Consider the following 20,795-nt stretch of genomic DNA (forward strand, 5'->3'; position numbering starts at 1 on the left):
GGAAAACAAGCCCAGCTTATCCAATCTCTCCCCATAACTAAATTCCAGGCAACATCCTAGTGAATCTCTTCTGCACTCTCTCCAGCGCAATCACATCCTTCGTATAGTGCGGTGACCAAAATTGCACACAATACTCCACGTGTGGCTGAACCTGTGTTTTGCAAAGTTGCAAAACCTTGTCCTTGCTAACAATGGTGACATAAACTGGCCCCCACACTTTCTTCAGGAAGTTTATCCCCCCTGTTTTTCTGGCTGTTAGTGTTCATGAATCATTACTTCCATTTCTTTTTACTTGAATGACAGGATTAGGACATGAATGTGGGGAGAGAATCCAGGAGAGAAACAGTGTTGAGGTAGAAGATCGTCCACCTCTTTGACGAATGGCATTGCAGGCTCGAAGAGCCAAATGACGACAACTGCTCCTATTTTGTATATCCTTTCAGATGGCACAGGAGGAGGTTATTTGGCCCATCGTATTCCTGTCAGCCAAAGAGGAGCCAATCTCACACACCACTTCAAGTGCACATCTCAGGGCAGTTTCAGCCTCTCATCCTTCACAACCTGGGTAAGAACTTGGGTGGCACGGTAGCGTAGCGGTTAGCGCTACGCTATTACAGCACCAGCGATCGGGGTTCGATTCCCATCGCTGTCTGTAAGGAGTTTGTACGTTCTCTCCGTGTGTCTGCGTGGGTTTCCTCCGGTGCTCCGGTTTTCCTCCCACATTGCAAAGACGTACGGGTAGGTTAATTTGGTTTAAAATGGGCAGCGCAGACTTGTTGGGCCTGAAGGGCCTGCTACCACGCTGTAATTAAAATTTAATTTAATTTAAAAACGTTTCTTCTCATCTCCTTCCAAGAAGGAAGGATTTCTGGAGATTCCGATAGTTGACGTTATATTAGCCATCGATTGGGTAGTTAACATCATGGTGAACAGGCATCCAGAGTCAATGGAGCAGTCAGCCATGACTCAGTGGGCATAGTGGATATTAGTTGTGAAGTTGTGACGTTGAGGCTTTCACCCCTTTAGGGATTGTGTTATGTGAGTGGGTTGCAACAATGTTTGGTTGAATATCCCAGAGGGAGCCTGTGAAGCCACACCTTGTTTCTCTTGCGCATGCCTGTACATTCTGCAATGGAGCAACATACAAAGTGCTGGAGGAACTCAGCGGGTCAGGCAGCACCTACGGAGAGAAACGGACAGGCGACATTTCAGCTCGAGATTTCAGGTCGATGTTTCTGGATCCAGATGAAGGGTCTCCACCGGTAACGTTGACCATCCATTTCCCTCCGTAGGTGCTGCCTGACCCGCAGAGTTCACCCGGCGCTTTGTGCGTTGCTCCAGGTTCCGGCATCTGCAGTCTCCTGTCCTCCATTCTGCTATGGACACTGTTAGAGATCAAGAAGACATTGAGCCAGATACTTCACACTGGGGAATGCAGCGGCTCTCAGCCAGGAGTCAGGGGTTCAATTCCTACTCCAGAGAAGTGAGCACATATTCTAGATAAGATATCTTTAGTAGTCTCATGTACATTGAAACACACAGTGAAATGCATCTTTTTGCATATTCTGGGGGCAGCCCGCAAGTGTTGCCACATTTCTGGCGCCAACATAGCATGCCCACAACTTCCTAACCCGTACATCTTTGGAATGTGGGAGGAAACCAGAGCACCCGGAGAAAACCCAGGCAGACACGGGGAGAACGTACAAACTCCTCACAGACAGCGGCGGGAATTGAACCCGGGTCACTGGCGCTGTAATAGCGTTACGCTAACCGCTACACTACCGTGCCTGCTAATCAGATATGACAAGCAGAACTGGATTATCATGGGAAGCTCTGCCATGTGTTGAGCCATTCTCTCTTTGCCCTATGAGTTGGGCTTATGTTCCGAGGCCCAAGTCGAAAAAGGGTAAAGTTTTTGTCCTGGACAATATTTATTCCTCAAGGGTGGCTGGTGACTTATCTGTTTACTGCTTGTGGGATTTTGTTGTGTGTAAATTAGCTGCTGAATTTCCTTGCACTCAACAGTGCTCCATTGAGGTAAAGTGCTTTGGGATATCCTGAGCTGGTGAAAGGGACTTTATGAATGCAAGATCTTTCTTTCAGCTGGTGTGATGCAAAGCCTATTGCACAGATCAAATTCTTGCTTCTGGCTTAATCGCAGAGGGGTTACATAACCTCTCACAATTTAGGGCCCGATCAGTCAGACCACTTAATCTGGGAGCAATTCATCACATCAATAAGAACTAAAAAGGAAAAATATCTCATTCTGATTTTGTGTCGTTAGGAATTCAAATAAGTTTGAAGACTGAGACGTGATATTAGATCCTCATAAATCATCCGCCGTATGTACAGGCTGCTGGTGTGGCTCTTATAAGTTGGAACATGCCTGCAATTTGCATTGAAGGTTTAACAAGTAATCACTTAAGAATTCACTCTCTGATCTTAAACTTCTGCTCTAACAAACGGCATTGAGCGACCTGCCAGTAATCCCTTCAACAATCTGTGCCATGCCAAGATACCTGTTGCTGAAGCAACACCAACATGGTTCTTTAATTGGCTTCATACGGTGTATCATGTGGCCCGTACAAAGCCTCCATTAATGCCTGAGGTTGGTTAACCTTCTTAGAAGTTTGCATTAGCACAACTCTCAGTGTGAGTTCAACCAGAGAGAGAGAGAGAGGGAGGGAGGACAAAGCTCCAGCTTATAAAACACAGCGACAGAGTTAACATTCCTATTCCCAATGTAGTATTTTGTTATAAGACCTCCCACTCCCAACTGGCCAGTTAAACAGTGTTATCCCCCACTTCCAATTACATTGTAACTAATAAATGATAATGTTGAATGAAATTCAAAACAACTCTTAACTTTTGTGGAACCCCCTTATGATATCTCTCCTGTGCTTCTTTCCCTAGCAGTGCCATCCTGGAGAGTAACCTGCAAATCCCGGAAACATTATGTTGATTCCAAAGGGATGAGAGTTAGGACAGGGGAGCTGTTGCTCTTCCATCAGGAGTAGGTAGAGTTTTGGGGATGGACACGAGGATCACAGGTCAGCTCGATAAATTGTTTAGATCACAGCACAGAAACAGGCCCTTCAGGCCATCGAGTCCGTGCCGACCATCAACCCCCATCTACTCTAGTCCTACGTTCATCCCATTCTCTCCACCTTCTCGTCAACTCCCTCTCATCCCTCCCACAACCTATTTATCCCACTGCCGTCTGGTACCAGAGCATCCGGGCCAGAACTACTGGACTGTATAACAGTTTTTTCTCCCCCAGGCTGTCAGGCTCCTGAATACCCTGGAGGCAGTCTCAGACAAATGCCGCGTCAAAAGCCCTGGTTTGCACAACGGCGTACAAGAACTTTGGCGGCTGCTGCTGAACGTGTTTATACATTTAGTGCAACACACTGAGTTCTGTATTTTCTTCGTCCAACTCGGTTTTGCACTAACCCTGCACTAATTTTGCATTCTGTATATACCATTTTTTTCACCATTTGTACTTGCACAATTTTTTTGTCTGCGTTTATTGTATGTCCTCTGTTCTATGTATGTCCCCTGTTGTGAGAGTCTGGGGGAAACAACATTTCGTTCCTCCATGTGTTTTTATAGCATATGGGTGAATGGCAATAAAGTATAACTTGAACTTGAACTCCCCTCCCCAAGTCTGTCACTCAGCTACACACTAGGGGCAACTTACACTGGCCACTTAGCCGACCCACACACACACACACCTTTGGGATGTGGGAGGAAACCAGAGCAACCCTTGCAGTCACACAACATGCAAACTCCACACAGACAGCACCAGAGGTCAAGATCGAACCCGGGTCTCCGGCACAGTGAGGCAGCGGCTCTACCCGCTGTGCCGCTGTGCCATCCTGTGCCTTGTGAAGTTGAAAAATGAACACAAAAAAAAATGAAGCAACTGTGCAAAGTAAATGCAGGTGAGAGGTGAGAGGTGAGAGATGAGAGAGGAACTTTCCAGAACAGTTCTGAATTTTATGTGCATGAGTTTCGCGCCTCTCAAAAGAATGAATGAGCATTTTCACGGCACATTTCATCTGGATGCATCACGGCTTGGTACGGCAACTGCTCTGCCCAAGACCGCAAGAAACTGCAGAGAGTTGTGGACACAGCCCAGCACATCACGAGCACCAGCCTCCCTTCCTTGGACTCTGTCTTTACCTCTCACCGTCTTGGTGAAGCAGCCAGCATAATCAAAGACCCCACCCACCCGGGTCATTCCCTCTTCTCTCCTCTTCCATCGGGTAGAAGATACAGGAGCCTGAGGGCACGTACCACCAGACTTAAGGACAGCTTCTATCCCACGGCAATAAGACTATTGAACAGTTCCCTTATACGATGAGGTGGACTCTGACCTCATGATCTTGTTGTGACCTTGCACCTTATTGCACTGCACTTTCTCCGTAGCTGTGACGCTTTACTTTGTACTGTTATTGTTTTTACCTGTACTACATCAATGCACTCTGTGCTGACTCAATATAACTGCACTGTGTAATGAATTGACCTGTACGATCGGTATGCAAGACAAGTTTTTCACTGTACCTCGGTACAAGTGACAATAATAAACCAATACCAATACCAGCTCATAACATTCCAATGTCTTTCAGGTGACAAAGGACATGTAAGGTTGTGTCACAGCATAGAAACAGGGCTGTCAGTTTGCCCAAGTTCCAGCCTGTGTAGGAACCGTATCATTGCGCGTCCCTGCAGCCTGGATGATCGACAGGTTTTGTCACCCTGCCTGTTGCAGCTGGAATGCAAGGGGGCGCCCTCTGGGGGAAGGTGGGGTACTGCAGGCTGGAGGGGGCCATTCACCACAGGCAGGTACTGGGCCAGCACAAGGACGCTGCTTTAATCCCTGCCGGCACAACACGTTACAGGAAAGGACAACTTCCATTTAATTAAGTCACTGGGGATTCCAAAGCCTTTAAGCCCATGGAGCAGTTTTAATATGCGGTCACTTTTGTACTGTAGGAAACTTGTGCACAGCAAGGTAAGATTTCATCAAGACACACAGTGAAATGCACTTTTTGTGTAGGGTGTTCTGGGGGCAGCCCGCAAGTGTCGCCACGCTTCCGGCGCCAGCATAGCATTCCCACAACTTCCTAACCCGTACGTCTTTGGAACGTGGGAGGAAACCGGATCACCCGGAGGAAACCCATGCAGACATGGGGAGAACGTACAAACTCCTTACAGACAGCGGCCGGAATTGAACCCGGGTCACTGGCGCTGTAATAGTGTTATGCTAACCGCTACACTACCGTGCCTGCCCATCCCACAAACAGCAATCATACAGAGTCACAGAGAGATACAACACAGGTACAGACCCTTCACCACCATCCCCCCCCCCCCCACACTGACCATCAAACACCCACTTACACTAACCCTACATTAGTCCCATTTTTTATTCTCCCCACTTTTTCATCAACTGCCCCCACCCCGCTTCTGATGTTACCACACACCTACACACTGGGGGGAAATTTACAGCGGCCAATTAACTTACCATCCCGCACGGTGACAGGGAGGACATGCAAACTCCACACAGGCAGCATCCGAGGTCAGGATTGAACCCGGGTCTCTGGTGCTGTAAGGCAGCGGCTCTGCTCGCTGTGCCACTGTGGCACTGCTGAAACTGTAGATTGAACTTCAGGGAATTGGGAACAAGGCAGGCAAAACTGTCGAAAAGTAATCCCTACTCTCAATGGATTCAGTAGAGAAAGTGAACAAACAGTCCAGGAGTGGGGGTGGGGTTGGGGGATGCATTCTAGAAATCCTTTGTGTTCGAAAGAGCACTGAGATACTCCGGAAAGAGGGAAGCCACTGGCCGTGAATGTGGACACAAATCCCACAGAGGCTCTGGGTTCAAACACCAGGGAGACCCGGGATGCTGGGACAGGCTGAATGGGAGGCCACTGATACAGAGAGCAGCCATGAGGGAGTCCAGGAGCACTAGCAGTGACCAAGGTCAGAGACCCCCGAGCAATGCCAGAGACCACGGGAGCGTCCTGAAAGGCCAAGGGGACCTGGGAATGGCTGAGGGAGAGAAGGGGGGGGGGGGGGCAAGAGAAAGAAAGTGGACAGAGAGAGAGAGAAAGAGAGACGGCGACACAGCAGGAGTCAAGAGGGAGGACAAAGACCCCACGAGTGGTTGGGAGAAATCCGTCTACAGTGGATTTTATCATCTCTGGGCCACTTGAGACTCAATGAAGATCAAGTTCAAGTTTATTGTGATGGGTATACATACCCATGGTATAAATGGCATGAAGATTAGCTTTATTGCAGCAGCAGCACAGTACATAAATTACATGGAATACTTTTGAAGCATAGTGAAGGAAATGTGGCAGCCAATATTGCACATAGTAAGATCCCATAAACAGCAAGATTATAACGACCGGATACTCTGTTCACAGTGACACTGAGGGAGGAATTAATATTGGTCAGGACACCTGAGAGATGCCCACAAAGTAGTGACAAGGGAGTTTTTTTTAAAAGCCAAACTTTAAAAGAGTGGATCAGCTAAAAGTTTTGGAGGCACAAGAGAGGGCAGGTGCTGGAATCTGGAGCCACAAGCAACCTCAGCGGGCCGGGCAGCATCTGTGGGGGGAAATGGACAATCAACATTTCAGGTTGAGACCCTTCATCTGAACTCCCCCAGCAGTTTGTTTTTTTTTTGGTTTAAGTTTTCATCGAGAAGACAGCACCTTCGGCAGGGGCAGTGCTACAAAATGAGCCACAGATTAACTCAGTCAGAAGGATGTGATGTTGCTAATATGGCTGGTGTGGGCTATCACCCCTTGTGAGGACCAACCAAGTTGAACAGCTCATCCCTAGGCTGTAAAACCCACGTAAAACTTAGCAAATTGAAGCGGCACGGTAGCATAGTGGTTAGCATGACACTGTTACAGCATCAGCGATCAGGGTTCGATTCCCGTCGCTGTCTGTAAGAAGTTTGTACCTTCTCCCCATGTCTGCATGGGTTTCCGCCGGGAGCTCCGGTTTCCTCCACATTCCAAAGGCGTACGGGTAGGTTAATTTGGGTTTAAAATGGGCGGCGCGGACTCGTTGGCCGGAAGGGCCTGTTACCATGCTGTAAATAAAATTTTTTTAAAAATTAAAGACTCCACGGGACAGGCCATTGATCCAACACTCCACATGAATTTATACTACAGCAGTCTTTTCCACTCTGATGGCTCTTCTTCCAGTTCCTTCTCTTCTGACGCCTCCAGTTCCCTGTATTCCCTTCCCCCTCGCACACCTGTCAATCCTCCCCTTCAATCTGTCGCTGCTTTCTGCTTCAATCGCTCTCTGTGGTGATAAATTCCACATTCTCATCACTCCTGAGCAAAAACGAGACTTTCCTGAGTCCTTTATTTGATCAGTTTGAGTATCTTGTATTTATAAGATTTCTTTATTAGTCACATGTACATCGAAACACACAGTGAAATGCATCTTTTGCATAGTGTTCTGGGGGCAGCCCGCAAGTGTCGCCACACTTCTGGCGCCAACATAGCATGCCCACAACTTCCTAACCCGTACGTCTTTGGAATGTGGGAGGAAACCGGAGCACCCGGTGGAAACTCACGCAGACACGGGGAGAACGTACAAACTCCTTACAGACAGCGGCCGGAATTGAACCTGGGTCACTGGCACTGTAATAGCGTTACGCTAACCGCTACACTACCGTGCCTGCCCCTTGGTGGGCTCTCACCTCTAATTCGTTGTGCCCACCCTATTAACTCCCTACACAATATCAAGAATCTCTGTCAGAGCAGCCAAGTGCCTCCGACCCAGAAGCAACTACAGCTAGAAGTAATCAAAGCAGCACAGGCAGACGCCCAGACCTGGCACAGGGTCCTGTTCACTGGTGTGGGAGAGCTGGCACATTCTGACAGCACAGCGCCCAGACACAGGACTGTAGTGTTGAATGGCAATGTTGTGCACAGCAACGGATGAAATCACTTGGTAACATTCATTTGATTGCACGATTTAATCCTGATTAGTTAGAGCCTTCAGTATCACAAGGAGTGCTTCAAATAGGCTAAATGGGTGTTTGCAATTTAGACTGCTTCATTCCACTGCCATTACCGGAAGTAAAACAATGAAGTAACTGGCTGTAAAGTACTTTATTTTATGAATTTCATGGTGCTGAATCACTTGGCAAGAGATGAGCTGTAGCATGAAAGAAAGGACCATGACATGCACAGGCAAGTGGCCCTGATTGAGCGCAGTATGTTGAGGGTTGTGGGCGATTGTTCCACGTGAGCCAGAGTTAGTGCAGTGCAAACACTGCTGAGACCGCTGCGTGCTGTACCAGGAGTGTGGGCCTGGGTTATGTGGTCAAGTCTCTGGAGTGGAACGACACCCCATAACCTTCTGGCCCAAGACAAAACTGACAAGTCTGGCACCGTCACCGACTGTGGCTGAGGCTTTATAAGGCGTTGGGTCAGACCACATTTGGAGTACTGTGAGCAGTTTTGGGCCCCGTATCTAAGGAAGGATGTGTGGGTACTTGAGACGGTCCAGAGATGGTTTATGAGAATGACCCCGGGAATGAAAGGGTTAACACACGAGGAGCGTTTGGTGGCTCTGGGCCTGTACTCGCTGGAGTTTAGAGGTGAGGGGGGATCTTATTGAAACCTACCGAATATTGAAAGGCCTGGACAGAGTGGACGTGGAGAGGATGTTTCCAGTAGTGGGAGAGTCTAGGACCAGAGGGCGCAGCCTCAGAATAGAAGGACGTCCTCTTAGAGCAGAGATGAGGAGAAATTTCTTTAGCCAGAGTGTGGTGAATCTGTGGAATTCATTGCCACAGATGGCCGTGGAGGCTAAGTCATTCGGTATATTGAAAGAGGAGGTTGATAGGTTCTTGATTAGTAAGGACGTCAAAGGTTACGGGGAGAAGGCAGGAGAATGGGGTTGAGAGCAAATAATAAATCAGCCATAATCGAATGGCAGAGCAGACTCGATGGGCCGAATAGCCGAATTCTGCTCCTATCTCTTATGGAATGAACTTCAGTGCCTGGGCATCTTCCAATGGCAGATGGAAACAACAACTGTTACTTGGTCCTGGGTACAAGCTACAGCCCGTGTGGTTACTTGTGGATGGGCTGTGAGAACCCGTAACCCACCAGGTCCACACATTGTATCACGGACAACAGTAACGTGCACTTTCATCGCACCTTCGAAGCAGCGAAACATCTCAGGACTGCCTACTGATGTGCAGACACTGAACTAACAAAGGATATTAGGGAAGCTTGCTGAAAAAAAAAGGTTTTGAGTGAAGAGCAGTGAGAGGCAGAGGCTTAGAGAAGGACTCCAAGGTCTTAGGGCCTTAGTCACCAATGACGACGTGAAGGGTGAGCACAAGATCCCAAAACTGAACACGGAATTCTGGAAGTCGGGTGAGGGAGATGGAGAAAGAGGCCATGAAAAATTTAAGTTGCAGGTGTTGGAGGATCAGGAGCTACCTTGAGCTGCAATGGCCGTCGAGACAACTGGACAAGACTTTGGCTTTGGGCAGGATTGGATCTGTGCAGCAAGGGTTTTGGAGCCACAAGTAACCATACAGGCTGGAACCTGTACCTGGGACTGAGAGTAGAAGGAGTAACACTTGGGGCTTCTGTCTGCCACTGGGGGATGCCCAAGGTACTGAAGTTACTAGAGCGTAAAGTGAGAAGCCTGTCAGAGTAGTGGGGTGGTTGCAGCTGGAGGTTACAAAGACAGGGACGAGTGTTAGGGGCAGGCAGGTTGAGGCAGGCTACGTTGGAATCAGAATCGGTTTACAGGTACAGGTACCGAGGTACGGTGAGAACCTTGTCTTGTATACCGTTCATGCAGATCAATTCATTACACAGTGCATTGAGGTAGTACAAGGGAAAACAATACAGAATAAAATGTCACAGCAACAGAGAAAGTGCAGTGCAGGCAGACAATAAGGTGCAAGTTCATAACGAGGTAGCTTTAGAGGTGGAACTGTATCATTATGGTAGTGTTGCAGAGATGAAGGTATAACCCAAGCTCAGGGTTTGAATCAGATTGGAACTTGTCCAATTCAGGACTGAAATCAGAATGATCACTTCCACATCAGAAGCAGTGAACATCTGGATTTCTTCCTCCAAAGCAGGTCGGGCAAGTGTTGAATCAAAGTGTGCAAAGTGGCGAAAGCTAGTGGTGGACCAGAGGACTGAGTATTTTTCAGGGATCAGGCAGACTATTATCTAAATGGAGAGAGATTGCAAATGTTTGGAATACAGAGAGATCTAATGGTCTTACAGGTGAAACACAAAAAGCATTCAGGTACAGCACTGGCTTTTATTGCCGGGGGCCGGAGTTTAAAAATTGTACAAGGTACTTGTGAGGCCACACCTGGAGGACTATGCACAGTTTTGGTCCCCTAATTTAGTAAAGGACGTTACTGGTATTGGGGGCAGTCAGGAGGAGATTCACTAGGTTGGTTCTTGGGCTGAGAGGGACATCCCATCATGAACACCTAAAAAAGTTAGATCTGCGATCTTTGGACTTGAGAAGAATGAGGGAAAATCTTATCGAAACACACAAATCCCACAGGGCCACAACAGGTTAGATTTTGGGATGTTTCCTCTAGTGGGAAAATCTCAAATGAGGGGACATAGTTACAAGTTAGGAGGATGGTTATTTAAAACATAGGAATGCCATCCCGCAGAGGGCGGTGAATCTCTGGAATTCTCAGCCTCAGTCGGCTCTGGAGGCCAGATCACTTAAAGTGGAGGTAGATACATTTTTGAAAGATGAGGGAATTGAAGTCTCTTGGGAAAGGGCCCAGGAGCCGAGGCATGGTGCAGATCAGCCATGGTGGGGCAGGCTTGGAGGAAGGGGGAGGGAGAGGGGCAAGTGGCCTATTTCTGTTATTTTCTTGCGTTCTTGTGTCCAAAGCCTGTGGATAGTGAAGGACAACTAGGTTTTCAGACCCGGGATTGAAAGGTTTATGACGGATAACAGAGCAGATGGATGAAAGATTAAATAAGGTGAGGACCAAACAAGAGCTGAATGAACAAATGAAGCATTGAACGACCTACACATGACCACTTGAGCCTGTCAGAACAAACCCAATATCCATTTTTGTGTTTCAGATTCTCATCAGTCACTCAGTCTCTCTAACAAACTCCTTCACTCATTCATCTGAGGATAGGTGTGAGTATACATTGTCATTTTCTTTTAGGCAGGTAGTGGGGGTAAGGGACATATCTCAACAGTTAGCATTTCTGTACAGCCCGGGGAACTGTTGATCTCACAAAGCTCTAGAAATGAGTTAACACTGTACTTGCAATCACTTGAATCATCGGTGAGGAATGCATGTTATGTGCTCATCAATTTTACAGTTACATCAGCTTGTCTCTGAGGAACGTCAGCTGGTTGGTGGGGGTGGGGAATTACTTTAAATGGTGAAATATTTAACGTTACCAGTGAAGAGTTGTATCTTCAACTTTAGAAAAAACATTTTTTAAAAAAGAAAACTTTTCAAACATCATTCTTAATATCGTGTTCAGTTCTGGTTCGCCTCATTATAGGAAGGATGGTAGAAGTTTTAGAGAGGGTGCAGAGGAGATTTACCAGGATGCTGGCTGGATGGAGAGCATGTCTTGTGAGGATAGGTTGAGCAAGCTAGGGTTTTTCTCTTTGGAGGAAGGAGGATGAGAGGTGACTTCAAGGTGTACAAGATGATAAGAGGCATGGATCCAAGTGGACAGTCAGAGACTTTTTCCCAGGGCGACAATGGCTAACACAAGGGGACATAATTTTAAGGTGATTGGAGGAAGGTATAAGGGGGATGTCAGGGGCAAGTTTTTTTTTACACAGAGAGTGGTGGGTGCGTGGAACGCACTGCTGGCAGAAGTTGTGGGGGCAGATACATTAGGGACATTTAAGAGACTCTCATATAGACACATGAATGATAGAAAAATAGGGGGCTATGTGGGAGGGAAGGGTTAGATAGATCTTGGAGCAGGATAAAATGTTGGCACAACATTGTGGGCCAAAGGGCCTGTACTGTTGTATGTTCTATGTTAACGTCCAGGCCTGAAGTCGGGAAGAACATTACCACAGGGAGGTTGATGGATATCTGTAACTTCTTCCCCAAAACTCGAAGGATGGTGAGGTCATTTGAAGCCTTGAAGATTGAGGCTTTCAAATTTGTGCTGGCTGAGCATATCCAAGGAAGTGTATCCATGGAAAATGTGGAGCTGAAACTACTGGGTCTGGAGGGGGATAAAAAACATTAATCTCAGCACAAGTACAGGGTGAATGAAGGGTTTGTGAATTACAAAGAAATTGTGAGGAATTAGGAGTGTATCATCTTTTGCTTTGATTACATCTGGGGCACGTTGTAGAACAGAGACACCAAGGGGTAGAAGTACATAGTTCCCTGAAGGTGACGACGCAGTTAGACAGGGTGGTGAAGAAGACACACTTGCCTTCGTCGGTCGGGGCATTGAGTACAGGAGTTGGGACATCATGCTACAGCTGTACAGGAAGTTAGTAAGGTCCACAGAGTATTATGTGTAGTTCTGGTTGCCATGCTATAGGAAGGATGCAATTAAGCTAGAGACAGTGTAGAAAAGATTACACGGAGTTACAAGGAGAGACTGGATAGGTTGGGGCTGTTTTCCTTGGAGTGAAGGAAGCCAAGGATTGACCTTGTAAAGGCTTATATAATCATGAGATAAGGCGTAGATAAGGTGGATGATCACAGTCTTTTTTGCGAGGTGGGGGGGGGGGATTTAAAACTACAAGGTATAGGTTCAAAGTGAAAGGGGAAAGATTTGAAGGGGGCCTGAGCAGCAAGTTTTCCCACAACAGAGGTGGTGGGTATATGGAACGAGCCAGCGAAAGTGGTAGAGGCAGGTACAATCATTACGTTTAAGACACTTGGACAGGTACGTGGACAGGAAAGGTTTAGGGGTGTGGGCCAAATGCAGGTAAATAGGACTAGCTCAGTTAGGCACCATGGACAAGTTGGCCTGCTTCAGTGCCGTATAACTCTGAAAAAGGTAGTCAACATTAATTAGGTGCACATTGGTGCTGCTGCAGATAGAGCTGCTGCCTCGCAGCTCCAGTGACCCAGGTTCAATCCTGATCTCCGATGACATCTGTGTGGAGTTTACATGTTCTCCATGTGACCACATGGGATTTCCCCTGGGTGCTCCAGCCTCCTTCCACACCTCCAAAAACACGTTGGCTTGTCGGTTAATTGGCTACTATAATTTTCTTTTATTGTGGAGGGGTGGTAACAGAACCAGGGTAGAGCTGACAAGCATGAGAGAGTAGGTTGCCGGGAAATGGAACTGATGGGAATGCTCTGAAAGCTGGCACGGACTAGGTCAGCCATATGGCCTCCTCCTACGTCAGGAGAAAAATGCTCAGGTGAATTAAGAAGAACAAGTGATGAGAGGCGGCCTTAAGGCTATGAACAGTCAGAGACAAAGAGTTAATGTGAAGGGGGAGGTGGTGTGAGGAGATTATGAATCAGGGGAGAGAATAGAATCAATTCATATTCCAATCCAAGTCTCCAAGGAGGACAAGTTGCTCGTTTAGACTCGATGCGACTTAAATCAGAAAAAGGCAGGAAATAAACAGAAGACACGGGAGTACATCTGACAGGTCCCATGCATTCATAATCCTCAAACATCCGACCCTTCAAATCGTTCCAATTCATCGCTACATTTTTCCACATGTGAAATTAATTCAATTTGTTTGGTGGCACCAACTGATTCCAAACGCAGTCCCCAGTGTCTAAAGATTTCTCACATTTTCTTATGACTTAGTAGGCCATTCAGCCCATCAAGTCTATGCCAGGTCTCAGAGCAATCCCATCAGTCCCATTCTCTGTCACCTATTCTCTCTCACAAGATCACAAGACAAAGGAGCAGAAGTAGGCCATTCAGCCCATTGAATCTGCTGCATGAGCTACACTAAAAACTATTCCTATCTAGCCCTAATTTCCAGCCTTGTCCCTGTATCCCTTGATACCTTGACTAATTAGATACCTATCTATCTCCTCCTTAAACGCCCCCAATGATTGGGCCTCTACAGCTGTACGTGGCAAAGAATTCCATAATTTCACTACCCTCTGGCTAAAGAAATTTCTGCTCATTTCTGTTTTAAACTGGTACCCACTAATTCTAAGATTGTGCCCTCTAGTCCTGGACTCACCCACCAGGGGAAACAGCTTAACCACATCTACTCTGTCCGGTCCTTTCTTTCTTTTTCAATCTTTTTATTAGTTTTCAAATTAATACAGATTAGTATATAACGTCAATGATTGTACATGTAATACAAAGAGATCAGGAGAACAATCATGGCATAGGTAATCATAAAGAACAATAAAATATTTTTAAAAATCTGTAGATCCAACGATCTCTTAGTAAATGAATATAATATAAAAGAAAGGAAAGAAAAAGATTTATTATATATAAAAAAGAGAAGAAAAAATCCCCAAATCAATAAGAAAAATTATAAACAATATATCAAACCAAACTAAACAGAAAAATTTCAAAAAAAAAACAAAGAAAAAAGGAAAAAAAAAGACTGGACTAAAATTTCTCAGTAGAAACAGAGCAATATTATGTTGTCAAATCCGTTCCTCTAAATTGGAAAGTTATTGAAAGGGGATCTATATCCTGTGAAAATATTGAATAAATGGACTCCAAATATCTTCAAATTTAAGCGAAGGATCAACAGTACCACTCCTAATTTTTTCCAAGTTTAAACATGATGTAGTTTGAGAAAACCATTGAAAAGTAGTAGGGGGTATTGGATCCTTCCAGTTAAGCAAAATGGATCGTTTGGCCATTAATGTAACGGTTAGCGGAAGCAGATAATTGGCCAGACTCTATCTTTGGTAATCCAAAAATTGCAGTGATGGGGTGAGGTTATAAATCAATATTCAATACAGTTGAGATAATGTTAAAAATGTCTTCCCAATATTTTTCCAAAAGAGGACAGGACCAAAACATATGTGTCAAAGAAGCCACATTCGATTTACATCTGTCACATGTAGGATTTATATGGTGATAAAAACGGGCTAGCTTATCTTTTGACATATGGGTCCAGTGAACTACCTTAAACTGTATCAAAGAGTGTCTGGCACACATTGAAGATGTATTAACTAAATGAAGAATTTTCCTCCAAGTCTCTGTAGGTAAAGATGTCTGGAGTTCGGTCTCCCATTCATTCTTAATTTTGTCCAGTGATTCTGGACGTATTTTCATAATTAAATCGTAGATTATTGCTATCAAGCCCTTCTGATAAGGATTAAGACCTAAAATTTTTTCCGTAATTTCAGTTTTGTAGGTGTCGGAAAAGAGCTTTCAAAAAATTTCTAATCTGCAAATATTGAAAAAAGTGTGATCTAGACAAATTGTATTTGTTAGACAATTGTTCAAAAGATGAAAAACAGTTATCAATGAATAAATCACGAAAATATACTATTCCCTTCCTTTTCCATGTGGAAAAAGCTGAGTCAACTCCGGATGGATGAAAGAAAAAATTAGATTGAATGGGACTTGACAGGTTAAATTTATTCAATCCAAAAAATTTACAAAATTGAAACCATATTTGTATTGTATGTTTAACAATTGGGTTAATCATATGTTTACTTAATTTGGTAAGTGCAAAAGGGAGTGAAGCTCCTAAAATAGAAACTAATGAAAATCCAAGTACTGATTGGTGCTCAAGGTGTACCCATTTGGGACATTGAATTACATCTGAATCTTGTATCCAAAAAATTAAATATCTGATATTAATTGCCCAATAATATAATCTAAAGTTAGGCAGGGCCATACCACCATCCTTTTTTAGTTTTTGTAAGTATTTCTTACTTAACCTTGGGTTTTTATTCTGCCAAATATATGAAAGAATTTTAGAATCAATAGTGTCAAAAAAAGATTTTGGGACAAAAGTTGGAATCAATTGAAAGTCCTTTCAACATTCTAAATGTTTCTACGAGGTCCCCTCTCATTCTTCTGTACTTCAGTGAGTACAGTCCAAGAGCCAACAAACGATCATCATATGTAAGCCCTTTCATTCCGGGAATCATCCTCGTAAGTCTCCTCTGAACCCTCTCCAACATCAGTACATCCTTCCTAAGATATGGGGCCCAAAACTGCACACGCATCCACTAACTCACATTAACTTAGTGGCCTACCAACCCGCATATCTTTTGGATTTTGGAGGAAATTGGAGCATTTGGGGGAGACCCGCATGGTCGCAGGAGAACATGCAAACTCCACACGGATATTACTGGAGGTCAGGACTGAACACAGGTCACTGGAGCTGTGAGGCAGCAGCTCTACCAGCTGCATCATTGTGCTGCCACTAAGAGACAGCTCCATCAAAGTAAGTTTATTCTGGCCCCACTTACAGCTGACTGACTGATGTATTAACTGTGATTTAGATTTACTGTATAGGATCTAGTACAGGGAAGAATTAACAAACTGAACACTTGAAATGTTTTGTTTTTTGGTTACTCTTTCAGCCCGCTGGATGTGAAGACTAAAATGTATAAAATTTTCATTGCACATTACACATCATCCTTCCTCTGTGCTACTGCCATGGATAGGAAGGGTTTAGAGGGATATGGGCCCAATGAGACTGGCTCAGGAAGGCACCTTCGTCAGCATGGTCGAGTTGGGCCAAAGGGCCTGTTTCCATACTGTACAACTCTGACTCCAGAACTTTTATCTCTTCCCCTATAGAGGCATAGTCATAGAGTAATACAGCACGGAAACAGGCCCTTCGGCCCAACTGGTCCATGCCGACCACAGCATCGTCCCTGCTAGTCCCAATTGCCTGCATTCGGCCCATAACCCTCCAAGCCCCTCCCCTCCATGTACCTATCCAAATGACTCTTAAATGTTGCAATTCTACCTGCCAGACCACTTCCTCTGGCAGCTCATTCCAGGTACTCACTACCCTCTGTGTAAAGAAGTTACCTGTGAAACAGACCCTCGTCTAATCCCAGCTAATGCCCCTGAGAAATAGATACCTGTATTTCACAACCTCAGGACACCAGAGACACACCCCACTAGATCCTACAAACAGCTATGTCATAATGACTGGATAAACCATTTCAAGCGCAAAAAACAAGATGCTGGAGGAACTCAGTGGGTCAGGCTACATCTACGGAGGGAAATGGACAGTTGACGTTTCAGGTCAAGAACCTCTGTCTGGAACTCGTCCAGGTGAAGGGTCTCAACCCGAAACGTGGACTGTCCACTTCCCTCCATAGATGCTGCCTAACCCACCGAGTTCCTCCAGCATTTTGTTTTTTGTTCCAGATTCCAGCATCATCAGTGTGTCTTGTGCAAACCATTTTCAACCGTTGGTGGTGGGGGAATGGTAGAAAATTCTACTGTTTGCCTTGAAAATAGTGCCACGGGATCTCTTATGTTCTCCTGCAAAAGGTAGACAATGTCTTAGTTTAACGTCTCATCCGAAAGATGGCACCTCTGACAGTGCAGTACTCCGATGATGCCATATTGGGAAATTTGCCTGCCGCTCCACCTTCAATACTATAATTCCAAGCAAACTCATCACCAAACTCCAAGACCTAGGTCTCAACACCTCCCTTTGCAACTGGATCCTTGACTTTCTGACCAACAGAACGCAATCAGTAAGGATAGGCAGTAACACCTCCAGCATGATTATTCTCAACACTGATACCCCACAAGGCTGCATCCTCAGCCCTCTACTCCCTATACACTCATGACTTCGTGGCCAGATTCTGCTCCAACTCCATCTCCAAGTTTGCAGATGACACCACTGTATCTCAAATAACGATGAGTTTGAGTACAGGAGAAAGAGAGCTTAGTAACGTGGTGTCATGACAACAACCTTTCCCTCAATGTCAGCAAAACAAAAAGAGCTGGTCATTGACTTCAGGAAATGGGGCTGTCTACGTGCTCCTGTTTACATCAATGGTGCTCAACCCCGAGTGGGTTGAGAGCTTCAAGTTCCTAGGAGTGAACATCACCAGTAGTCTGTCCTGGTCCAACTACATTGATGCCACGGCCAAGAAAGCTCACCAGCACCTCTACTTCCTCAGGAGGCTAAGAAAATTTGGCATGTCCCCTTTGACACTCACCAATTTTTATCGATGCACCATAGGAAGCATCCTATCTGGATGTATTACGGCTTGTATGGCAACTGCTCTGCCTGGGACTGCAAGAACCTTCAGAGAGTTGGGGAGGTAACTCAGCACATCACAGAAACCAGCCTCCCCTCCATGGACTCTCTATACTTCTCACTGCCTCGTTAAAGCAGCCAGCATAATCAAAGACCCCACCCACCCCAGACATTCTCTCTTCTCCCCTCTCCCATCAGGCAGAAGATATAAAAGCCTGAAAGTATGTCCCACCAGGCTCAAGGACACCTTCTATCCCGCTGTTATAAGACTATTGAATGGTTCCCTAGTACGATAAAATGGAATCTTGACCTCACAATCTGCCTTGTTATGACCTTGCACCTTATTGTCTTCCTGCACTGCACTTCCTCTGTAGCTGTTACACTTTATTCTGCATTCTGTATCGTTTTACCTTGTACTACCTCAGTGCACTGTGTAATGAATTGATCTGTACAAATAGTATGCAAGACAAGTTTTTCACTGTACCTCAGTACATGTGACAATAATAAACCAATTCCAAGTTTGGTCTGGATCCTGTATCTCTGGCATGAGGTACTTCGGGGACCTTGTCAAACAGGCCATGGTCTCTCATCGTTTATGAGAGTTTTGGGGTCTGCAGGGCAGGTCCTGGTTTACTGCCACTGGGAAATGTGGCCTTGCATCACAGGCTGGGGCAGTGGGCCCGAGGAGGCAGACTCTTTCCAGGAGGTGGGCTGGTTTGGTTTGCAACTTCTTATTATGAAATGGAGACAAACACCTGCACTTGAGTCAGGGCAATCCCAGACCACTGGGAGAGAGCACATTGGAGAAGGTGCTGAGGCAATGGAGGTTGTTGTGAGGCATCCATTGCAAAGGCTTTTTATTCTGCAATACTAAATTATTATTCATTTTGCACGTCACTGAATGCATGCAAAATGATATGAAATTCAGTTCCCCAAGTTGGTATCAATAGCTGCTGGCTAGAGATTGAGGCCAGGTGTTTTAGTATGTAAGTGAGGGGGGGGGGGGGGGGGTGGGGGAGGGAGAGCTCATTTGCCCTTAATCTGATGCTGTTTGATTGATGTTTAAAGGTTTGACTGGAATTTGGGTTTGGACAGAAAACAAATCCCCACTTGATCTGGAGGACTGGAGGATTTACATTTGAATGTGTGCATTTAAAGTATTATTAGAACACTATGTGTTGCACTTAAATAGGAGTATTGTGTAGTATTTTAAGTTTGAGATATGCACTTGTATTTACTAATGCATTTGGAAAGAGGTTTTTCAACCAAAAATATTTAAAAGCTGCTGTCACTTATCTCAGTTTTCCTAGGATGTCCCTGATCCACAAAACTCATTCCAGCGATGGAATTGAACATCTTGGTACGGCAACTGCTCTGCCCTGGACCGCAAGAAACTGCATAGAGTTGAGGACACAGCCCAGTGCATCACGGAAACCAGCCTCCCCTCCATGGACTCTGTCTTTACCTCTCGCTGCCTTGGTGAAGCAGCCAGCATAATCAAAGACCCCACCCACCCAGGTCATTCTCTCTTCTCTCCTCTCCCATCAGGCAGAAGATACAGGAGCCTGAGGGCACGTACCACCAGGCTCAAGGACAGCTTCTACCCCACTGTGATAAGACTATTGAACAGTTCCCTTATACGGTGAGATGGACTCTTGACCTCAATCTACCTTGTTGTGACCTTGCACCTTATTGTATACCTGCACTGCACGTTCTCGTAGCTGTGACACTTTCCTCTGTACTGTTATTGTTTTTACCTGTACTACCTCAATGCACTGTGTAATGAATGGACCTGTATGACCAGTATGCAAGACAAGTTTTTCCACTGTACCTTGGTACAAGTGACAATAATAAACCAATACCAATCTTGTGTCAAACTGAACCCCATTGACAGAGCCGTACAAGTCCTTTTTGCACCCCACTTGTTGGGGCACCCCAAGCATTGGTCTGCAGTGTCCCAGAGCTCTGTGGGAGGAAACTGGAGAAAATCCACAGGATCACAAGGAGAAAGTACAAACTTCAATACAGACTGCCCTGGAGATCAGCAATGAATCCAGGTTGTTGGAACTTAGACACGGCAGCTCTACTACCTGTGCCACTGTAGTGCCCTGCAGGCTTCAGTTGCAGAAAGCCTTCATTAAACCACCATCCAGAATAGTGTTTACTTTTGGAGCTCTTGATGATACTCCCACAGCACTATCCAAACTACAGGGGTGTTCTCCCCAGCATTCTGCCATTCCTGAACTAACAATAAAACAAGTTCTAGTCATTAGTACAAGAGGATGAGAGGAGATTTAATAGTGTACAAAATTAAAGGCTTTGACAGAGTGAATGGAGGTGACATTTCCCTTTGTGGAAGGATCAATAAGTAGAAATATTTGAGGGAAGTAGGCAGGAAAAAATTCATCCAGAGTAATAAGGATCTTGGACCCACTGCCCAAATCACAATTTTAAATAGTGAATGGGTGAGTATTTGAAGTGTAATGTCCTGGGATGTGTTTCATAGCTTTTCTCTGGTTGGTACCGATACGATGGACTGAATGGTTTGCTTTTGTGCTACAGGATTCTACCATTCTAACCTCCTTCTGACACTACCTCAGAATCCAAAAACC

Source organism: Pristis pectinata, chromosome 10 (genome assembly GCF_009764475.1).
Source record: "Pristis pectinata isolate sPriPec2 chromosome 10, sPriPec2.1.pri, whole genome shotgun sequence".
Lineage (NCBI taxonomy): Eukaryota > Metazoa > Chordata > Chondrichthyes > Rhinopristiformes > Pristidae > Pristis > Pristis pectinata.